We start from the raw sequence: 8,630 nt of genomic DNA, 5'->3' as shown, positions 1-8,630 counted from the left end.
AATTTAAATCTAGAGTGGACTCCCTTTATAATGGACATCAACATGGCATGTTTGGGGACTTGAGATTTAAATAAAGAGTGGCTGTGTAAAAATGGATTAGACTTAGCATCTTATCTTGCTAGAAAGTAAGAAAGAGTGTAACACTAATGATAATGATAATAACAAAATTGAAGCATAACGACAAGGCAAGAGGTTTAGCTCAAAAGCTCAGATGTGCAATCCATTAGATAGAATGCCTTTTTATAGGCTTGAGTACATATCCATTAGCCATTAAAAATGGCCCATAAGCTGGAATAAGCATTCCCTAATTTTTTCTAGATTTGGGAACCATGTCCCTTGAATGTCGCTTGAAGTGAGAACCCATTTGGTATACTTTCCCATTTTTGCTAGGCCCATAAGCTTGATTAAGCATTCCCTGATCTTTTCTAGATTTGAGTACAATACCTCTTTAATATCCCTTGAAGTAAGCACCCGTTTGGTGTCCTTTTCCATTTTTTCTAGGCACCTACTGTGGCCTCAACATGGGCTGGCCATTCCACATATTCTTCATCCTTTGGGCCCCATAAGCTTGATTAAGCATTCCCTAATCTTTTCTAGATTATATCACCATCTCTCTTGAATATCCCTTGAAGTAAGCACCCACTTGGTATCCTTTCCCATTTTTTCTAGGAACCTATATGGTCTCAACATGGGCTGGACATTCCACATATTTTTCATCCTTTGGGCTCCGTTGGACCCTTTGAGTTGTAGTCTATGAGCTATTATTCAACTCTTACAAATCCACTCCCCCTTTCTGCAAACATTCCCCATATCACTTCCTTTTTCAACACTCCCCCTCTCTAGTGAACTACTACCACCCTGGGGTCACTCATAAATTATATGTATATATATATATACATATATATATATTATATATATATATTATATATATACATATATATATAATATATATGTATATTATAATATAATATAATAAATTTTTTTATATATATACTTATAAAATATATATATATATAGAGAGAGAGAGAGAGAGAGAGTTTCGGTTTGAAACGTCGCTTAATCCGCCACGCGCACAGGTGAAGTACAGCAACTTCACCCGGCTTTGCCACACCAAACGCATGCTGACGGTGAACGACGCGTTTACCGGGCCGACGCTGCTCGTGCGAGAGGGGGAGCGTGTGCTGGTCAAAGTGATCAACGAGATGCCTGAAAGGAACATCACCATCCACTGATAACTTGATCTGAACTAACACCAACGCCATTACGTCCACATAGCTATTTACTTACTTCAGCTTTTACTTTTGCTGTGGATCGATCGATATGTAGGTTCAACGGGCCGGCCTACATCACGCAGTGCCCCATCCAGCCGGGGCGGAGCTACCTCTACAATCTCACCGTCACCGGCCAGCGCGGCACCCTCCTCTGGCACGCCCACATCTCCTGGATGCGCTCTACTGTGCACGGGGCCTTCATCATCCTACCAAAGGCACAGCGCAGCTATCCATTCCCCCAGCCTGCCCAAGAGATCCCTATCGTCCTCGGTACGCTGCCCCCCGTCGAATAGATAAGTTGGCAGCCGGGAGCCCTCTATAATTACTCCGCTAAGGGTAATCATTACTGTTCAGGCACGGACAGCTTTATTGTCTGTACACAATTTGGTGGTTGTAAAAATCAGCGTATTAAATTGCAGATATGTTTAAGCTCCCGGTGGAGCAGAACTAGACTTACCTGCTACGAATCATCAATGCCGGCCTCAATGACGAGCTCTTCCTCAGCCTCGCCAACCATACGCTGACCGTGGTGGAGATCGACGCCACCTATACCAAGCCCTTCAAGGCCAGCTCGCGCCAGGGCAGACCACTAACGTCCTCCTCACTGCCGATCAGCCAACCGGAAGGTACTTGCTCGCAGTGAGGGCCTACAACTCCGCAGGTCCCACCGTGCCCTTCGACAATACCACGGCCACCGCAGTGGTTGAGTATTTGGGATCCCCCAACTCCTCCACGCCGGTCTTGCCAGCCCTTCCTCCTTACAACGACACCACCTTGGCCAACAACTTCAGCGCTAGTCTGAGAAGCCTTAACTCCAACGCCTTCCCAGCCACCGTTCCCCTCAATGTAGACCGCCACTTGCTCTTCACCGTGGGCCTGGCCAAAAAACCGTGCCCTCGCGCCAAAGTATGCCAGGGGCCCTCTGGAGGCATGTTCGCAGCCGCAGTCAGCAATGTTTCTTTCACCCTTCCCAACACCGCCCTCCTGCAGTCCTTCTTCTTCAAGTCAATGAGCGTCAAGAAGAATCGGACCAGTGCCATGAATGTCTTTCCCACTAGCTTTCCAGACAACCCCGTAAGGCCTTTCAACTATACTGGTGCACAACCCAAGAACCTCGCTCCGCAGATGGGCACACGGCTCTCCTGGCTGCCCTTCAACTCCAGTGTGCAGCTCGTTCTACAAGGCACCAGCATCCTCGGCACCGAGTCACCCCATCCACCTCCACGGCTACAACTTCTTTGTGGTAGGCCAAGGAGTCGGAAACTACAATAGCACGAGCGATCCCTCTACATTCAACATGGCCGACCCTCCTGAGCGCAACACTGTAGGCGTCCCCAAGGGAGGGTGGGTCGCCCTCCGCTTCCGAGTGGACAATCCAGGTACAACTACACCAATATTATGCCTTCAACAAGTTTTCATGTTCTTGCATTGCTGACATTAGTGTCACAACCCTATGCATGCAAGAGTGTGGCTCATGCACTCACTTGGAGATCCACACGGGTTGGGGTTTGGAAACTGCTTTCCTTGTAACAAACGGCATTGGACCAGAGCAGTCCATTCAGCCCCCGCCCTTCGACTTGCCATCTTGCTAAGCTGACGAATCCCACATCCAAACATTTTTTTCAATCTTCCTTCGCTCTAGCACTCCATCGGATTCTTCTTAGGTTTCTCTTGTGTTTTGTTACTCAGGATTCGCATGAATCCCACACCCATGCCAGCCAATTTTTTCATTCTTCCTTGTTTTTGTTTTCCCATCTAGCACTTCATGGAATTCTTCTTAGGATTCCCTTGTGTTTGTTACGTTATGTGGATGTCCACCATCGGTCTAGGAGATTTCATTTCGAGCAACCCCTCCAAGTTTTAAATTAATCTAATTTTACCTCCCTCATATATAAAGAAACAAATGTAGCTACCCTAGATTATTCTTAGCATTCTAGGTAATGTGTAGTGTTTTGTTTTGGTATCAAGGGATGGAGTTTCTTGATTCAAGATAATTTGTTTTCTGGAAGGAACACAACTAGGATAATCAAAGATGCATACCCTCATTATAAAAGCAGGGTGAAAGATGTAGAGTTTAGGACTAAAGAAATACTTGGAAGGAACACAACTAGGATAATCAAAGATACATACCCTCATTATGAAAGTAGGATGAAAGATGTAGAGTTTAGGACTAAAGAAATACTGCAAGGAGCAATAAAGATTTCATCTTAGGATGGAGATAAGGAGACAAGACACATGGAAAAAAGTAGCAAATGAAGGGGATACTAAGAGCAATAATGCCCTTACCCAAAGGTACGGTTGGGGTATATAGGACATTTCATGAGAATAAAGAGATTTGCGGTACTAAGAGCAACATGGCCCTTACCCAAAGGTCGGGTTGCCATCCACCCAAAGATCAACATTCTTTTTTTCCTCATTTCTTAGTGTGGATATGGTTGAATTAGGTAATGGTTGCCTAACATATGGACGTTTTGCTAGTGCATAATCTTCATCTATATGAATGTTAATGTTGTCTACTTTACGCATTCTACCATTCGTAATATCATCAAAAGGCATGTCTAATTCAAGATGATAGAAAAATAAGATTAATAGAAGATTAAAAAAGAGATTTATATTAGATAATAATATTCTAACATTTAGAATGATCTTAGAGAAATATATATTAAGAATATATCTCTCTAAAAAAGCCATTTTTGATAATCCAAAAATAAAGATTTCAGTCATGATTAGGAGAGATGATAAGAATGAAAGATGTGGGGTGGCATTAAATGACATTAGAAAATGACATTAAATGAGATAAGGATTTAAAAATGATATTAAAAAATAAACTTTTCAATATATATATATTTGGGAGGAAAGTTTTAAATGAAAATACACTAAAATATGAAAAGTATCAAAAAGTCATTATTTTAATGGCCTCAAAAAACGCCCTTCCATTTTGGGATATAAAATATTAGAATGTGTCTTATAATCATTAGATAGCATAGCACTTAGGAAGATATGACAAGAGTGAAGACTCTGAGGAAGTTATAAAGATATGACAAGATTGTTATAAGGTAGTTATGACTAAGAAATGATATAAAAAATTCACTTTTTGGATTTATATATGTATAAGAAAAGTTTTTTTGATGGAAAAACTCAAAAAAATAAAAATTTTAAAAATCAATTTTTAGACCCTCCCTTATGGGCGTGGTGATGCAACTTGCATTCTATTTTTGGTATAAAATATTAGAATGCACCTTGCAATCATTAGATATCATAAAAGTTAGAAAGATATGACAAGATCGTTATGAGGTAGTTATGACTAAGAAATGATATAAAAATTTTACTTTTTGGGTTTATATATGTATAAGGAAAGTTTTTTTGATAGTAAAACTCAAAAAAATAAAAATTTTGAAAAAGTCAATTTTTGGGTCCCCCTTATGGCCGAAAAGGGAAGCCTTGGGAATGGTGATGCAACTTGCATCTAAAAGTAATGGGTTAAAATATTCCAAAACTACAGACTATAAAAGTACTAAAAGTTAGTGAGAGAGTGGATAAAATGTAGATGGTATGACCTAAAAAGTCTATAAAAATTTGGAGAATCATTTGCTTTGTTTCCCACTATGGGGTCAAAACTAGCATTTTTAATCAAAAGATTACTAAAAACAAGGATTTCTTACAGGGCCCATTTCATAGTCCAAATTTTCCCTAATGAACTTGAGTTTTACTTGCCATATGTGGAAACCTTCACCATTAAATTTATTTACTATGAGTGGATTTGACATGGTTTCCTCATGGTGATGTGGGAAGGCCTTTGCAAAACAAGGTTACCCAAAGACAATGCCTAGCCGGTTACAAAAGTGGAGATATTCATTTGATGTGATATACACTTTCCAAATTTAAAAACTATAAAATTAAGAAATACCTTGATTTAGGAGAGGGATTTTGAGTACTAGACTAGGGGGGATAAGTTTATTTTAATGATGCACAAGTGTTTAAAAATACCCCAATGATAAATTAGAACCTTCAATGGCTCTAAAAGTTGATTGTAAATAACACTAATTATCTTATTAATAAACGTAATTAAATTTAGAGTAGAGAATGGTTTGTCAAATAAAGCTTCAATGTTTTTTGTTTATGTTCAACTAATTAATGTACACATCCTCTACAATTTATGCATTGAGTCCATGAAACATTTTCTTGAGAGTATGATGGAAAAATAAACTCATAAATTACCCCCTCCTAGCTAGGAATTGCTGCCAACTAGTGTTGTGGGCACTTTTGATGCAATTGATTTGATCAACAAGCAATGCTCCCTTGTGATGAGTTGTAGACCTAGCTCTCCAAGGTATGGCTTCTTGAAGACAATGGAGCAACAATAAACGGCATTGGACCAGAGCAGTCCATTAGCCCCTGCCCTTCGACTTGCCATCTTGCTAAGCTGACGAATCCCACATCCAACCATTTTTTTCAATCTTCATTCGCTCTAGCACTCCATGGGATTCTCCATTCGCTCTAGCACTCCATGGGATTCTTCTAAGGTTTCTCTTGTGTTTTGTTACTTAGGATTTTGATGTATCCCACACCCAACCAATTTTTTCATTCTTCCTTTTTTTTGTTTCCCCTCTAGCACTTCATGGAATTCTTCTTAGGATTCCCTTGTGTTTGTTACATTATGTGGATGTCCACCATTGGTCGAGGATATTTCATTTCCAGCAACCCCACCAAGTTTTAAATTAATGTAATTTTACCTCCCTCATATATATACCAACATCATTTTGTCAACTCTTTGAATCTAGTTTACATTTGATATTTTGTTTTGGTATCAAGGGATGGAGTTTCTTAATTCAAGATCATTTGTTTTCTTGAAGGAACACAACTAGGATAATCAAAGATGCATACCCTCATTATGAAAGTAGGGTGAAAGATGTAAAGTTTAGGACTAAGGAAATATGGCAAGGAGCAATAAAGCTTTCATCTTAGGATGGAGATAAGGAGACAAGACACATGGAAAAAAGTAGCAAATGAAGGGGATACTAAGAGCAACGATGCCCTTACCCAAAGGTACAGTTGGGGTATATAGGACATTCCATGAGAATAAAGAGATTTGGGGTACTAAGAGCAACATGGCCCTTACCCAAAGGTAGGGTTGCGGTACATAGGACATTCCACAAGAATAAGGAGATTTGGGGTAAGATGTGTGTGCATGCATGGTTTCGTTGTTTACGATCAATGGTACCGAAAATGCATACACAGTCAATAAGGTAGCTCTCTCAATATGATGCACCAAGGAGAATGGGCCATACATGGTTCATAACATTAATCAAACCATGTGCTACATATCAAATAACTTCTGAGAACACAAAGGGCCTAAAGAAACATATGTGCACTCTTTCATTACACTACCCAACCAAAGTTTTCTATTCTCCTACATTTTTTTGCTCTAGGACTCTATGGGATTTTTCTTAGAGTCATCTTGTGCTGATTATTTATGTGGACGTTAGGTTGGGGACTACTTATTTCTGGCAATTCCTCCAAGTTGTGAATTCTACTTTTCCCACTCATACTAAAGAAACAAATATTTTTACCTTGAATGGTTTTTAGCATACTAGGTATCTTTTTGTCTTGTTGTCTAACATTATTAAGTGTGCAACAATTTGGGACCTTCCCGTTATTATACAACCTTTGGAGTGTCTCTAGGGATACATAAAAGTTTCTTGTGATATTTACAAATTCTAACCTAAGAGGGATGGAGTTTCCTGATATAAAGGTAACTTATGTTTATGATGATTACACCCTTAGAAACTACAATGATGGGGTGATTGGGAAAAAATAAAACCGTCGACGAATGAGATGGAATTTTAATGGGATTGTTCTTGGATCACCAAGGTACAAATGGTGCACCATGGAGAAAGATTGTTTTCCCAGTGTTAAAAAAACAAAGCATAATATCATGGGAATGATGATCGCGTATGAAGAAAGCTTCCTGAACACAGTTTTTCCAAAAAAGGGGAAACATCGCCAAATTTTTGGCATGCGGATCAAGAAAGCTCCACAAGGGCTACTTCTGGCTTTTGACGTGAAGAAAAGGAATACACAAAAAATCGAAGAAGGGATTGAGAGTGCGAGTACGAGTGCGAGTGCGTGTGCGAGTGTGAGTGTGAGCTTTTCATGAGAGTATATATAGAATTGTTCTCTTTTTATCTCAAAAATTTCTACAAATTTCTATTTACTTGAATTATATTGTGATTATTGAGTCAAAGCATCACAAGAGATACAAAGTCGAAGAGCAAGATGGAATGTTCGAGATGAGCTATTGAGCATCCTCATCGGATCACTTAGGAATGAATGGCGGACCATGGAAAAGGGTTGTTTTCTTAGTGTTATAAAAAACAAAACAAAATCTCATGGAAATAATGACCGCGTATGAAGAAAGCTTCCCGAACACCATTTTTCCAAAAAAACGCAACATCACTAAAAGTATGGCATGTAGATCGACCAAGCTCCTGAAGAGATACTTTTGGCTTTTGACATGAAGAAGAGGAATACACAAAATTTATGTAATATTTCTTGATTATATACAGAATTGTTCTCTTTTTGCCTTAGAAATTTGTGCAAAAGTCTTTTTTCTTGAATTGTGTCGTGATTATTAGTTGAAGCCTCACAAGAGACAAAGTCTAAGAGGAGGACGGAATGTTCGAGATGAGCTATTGAGCATCCTCCTTGGATAACCTAGGTGTGAATGGTGCACCATGGAAAAGGGTTGTGTTCCCACTGTTTTAAAAAAAAACATAATCTCATGCGAATTATGACCACATATGAAAGAAAGCTTCCCACGCTATTTCCAAAAAAGGGCAACATCGCCAAAAATAAGGCACGCGGATGGAGAAAGATCCAGAAGGGCTACTTTTGGCTTTTGAGAGATGTGAAGAAGAAAAATACATAGAAAATAAAAGAAGAGATTGAGAGTGCAAGTGCAAGTGTGTGAGTAATGGACAATCACCAAAAATATGGCAAGTAGATCGAGAAAGTTCGAGAAGGGCTACTTTTGGCTTTTGACATGAAGAAGAGGAATACATAGAAAATTGAAGAAGAGATTGAGAGTGCGAGTGGTGCGAGTGTGTATGTGTGAGTGTGAGTGCGAGATTTTCATGAGAGTGATAGTGCGAGTGAGATAGCTTGGGGGTGGTCGGGTGGTTCGAGCTCTTTCCTTCAAGAGTGCTTCATATCAAATTGTTGTAAGATTTCTTTATTATATCTAGAATTGTTCTCTTTCTACCTCAAACATTTGTATAGAATTCTATTTTCTTGAATTGTATTGTGATTATTGATTTGAAGCCTCACAAGAGATACAAAGTCGAAGAGGAGGATGGAATG

At 39.3% G+C, this 8,630-nt stretch overlaps 1 pseudogene; it reads left to right on the top strand.

Moving 5' to 3' along the window:
- Positions 1–340: 340 nt before the first annotated feature.
- Positions 341–2,930, top strand: LOC147603090 (laccase-17-like; annotated as a pseudogene).
- The last annotated feature ends 5,700 nt before the right edge of the window (positions 2,931–8,630 follow it).

This window comes from Cibotium barometz, chromosome 65 (assembly GCF_041138505.1).
Source record: "Cibotium barometz isolate CiBa-2024 chromosome 65, ASM4113850v1, whole genome shotgun sequence".
Classification (NCBI taxonomy): Eukaryota; Viridiplantae; Streptophyta; class Polypodiopsida; order Cyatheales; family Cibotiaceae; genus Cibotium; species Cibotium barometz.
Note: the sequence above shows the minus strand (reverse complement) of the source record. Positions and strands in the feature narration are given on the sequence as shown.